Source organism: Alligator sinensis, unplaced genomic scaffold (assembly GCF_000455745.1).
Source record: "Alligator sinensis unplaced genomic scaffold, ASM45574v1 scaffold1012_1, whole genome shotgun sequence".
In the NCBI taxonomy this organism is placed as follows: domain Eukaryota; kingdom Metazoa; phylum Chordata; order Crocodylia; family Alligatoridae; genus Alligator; species Alligator sinensis.
The window spans coordinates 999,248-1,001,034 of NW_005842104.1; positions in this window are offsets into that span (position 1 = coordinate 999,248).

Consider the following 1,787-nt stretch of genomic DNA (forward strand, 5'->3'; position numbering starts at 1 on the left):
CGCCAGGGGCCGCTGCGGGGCCGCGCCGGGCTGGGGCTGGGGCTGGGGCGGCCTTACAGAGCCCTCTCCGGGGGCCGCTGCTGTCCCTCCCTCTGCCGCCTTCGCTTGATCTCTCGCTCTGCTTTCCGCTCCCGGCCCCGATGCGCGGGGTGCGCACCACACGCCCGGGGTGGCCACCCGGCTCCTGGGAGGGCGGCACGCCGCCGTGACGAGCACCGCTGCCTGCGAGCCCCGTCCTGCGAGCCAGCGACAGTCTCGCTTTCTTTGCAGCGAGGGGCAGATGTGGCCCCCCGGGGGGCTGCGGGGCAGGTCTGGTGGCGCTCAGGTGCTTCAGGCCGAGGGGAGCCAAGCGCAAACCAGGGAGCGGCACGGCGGGGGAGCCTGCACCGTGCCCATGTTGAAGGCCAGGGAAGGGCTCGCGGCTGCTCTGCCCACCCGCTCTTGGGCGACGCTGCTGGGGGCAGGGAGAGAGCGGGGTACAACCCCTCACAGGCACACTCCCTCCTTTCCTACAAAAAAATCATCCAACCGGCGGTGGGACAGGGTCCTAAACCTTTCTAGGCTGGAGGCATCCTTGGAAAAGGCCAGCTCTTAGTTGTCACTCCTCTTTCTTTTTTGACTCCAGAAAATGACTCTCTCGCTCCTGTTGCAAAGCACTCAGAAGGACCTCAACAGGGCAGCATGTTTTTAAAAGTGTGGATTCCTATGTGCCATCTCTAGGCTTATTCTACAAATCATGTTAGCACTGTTCTCAGTGGTGGCAGATGACAGAACAAGAAGCAATGGTCTCAAGTTGCAGCGAGGGAAGTTTAGGTTAGATAATAGGTGTCTGGCATCCCAGGGCACCCCGGAAAGGATCTCAGGGCACCCCAGGGTACCACAGCAACCTGGTTGAGAATCACTGCTCTAGCATGGGGGATTTGATCCTGATGGCTCTCTGGGCATAAACACAATTCAGTTGAATCACAACAATTATTGCTCCTGCCTTCCCAAGTGTGGCATTCAGTTGTTGTACACCAAGCCTCTGTTAGCAACATTCTACACATTTCTTTTCTTAAAATCATAGGGTTGGGAGGGACCTCAGGAGGTCATTTAGTCCTACCATCCCAACTATATCATCCCAGCCAAGGCTTTCTCTAGCTTGGTCTTAAAAACTTTGAAGGATGGAGGTTCCACAACCTATCTGGGTAACCTGTTACAATGCTTCACTCCCCTTCTCAAGAGATGACTTCTCCTAATATGTGACCTAAACTTCTCATGCTGCAACTTGAGACCACTGCTCCTTGTTCTGTCATTTGCCACCACTGAGAACAGTCTAGCTCCATCCTCTTTGGAACCCCCTTCAGGTAGATGAAAGCTGCTGTTAATATGAATGAGCTAAACATAAAGGGTACTAAAAGAAGTGATGGTTTGTTGTCCCTGAAGCACTCTACAGCAGTGCACTAACAGAAGTGCATTTTAAAAATGCCAGATCACACGACAATCTGAACACTGATTACGTGGGAGTTCACACAAAGGTTCTCCAAAGCAAAGCAGCATCCAAAGGGCACCTAGGGGAATTAGACACTTCTATTTAGCCTAATGAGAGCTGGATTTCTAACTCTTTAAGTCACATCTACACAAGGAACGTTCTGCATCCAGCAGCAGTGCCCACAAGTACATTAAGCTGCTTTAACAGCTTGCCTCCCAATGCAGAAGCAGTTCTTTGTTATTTTCTTCAGGGTAGCTCATTAACAGCACTGGTTAATTTGTCCTCAGGATAATTAGCTGATCCGCAGAGCCATGCA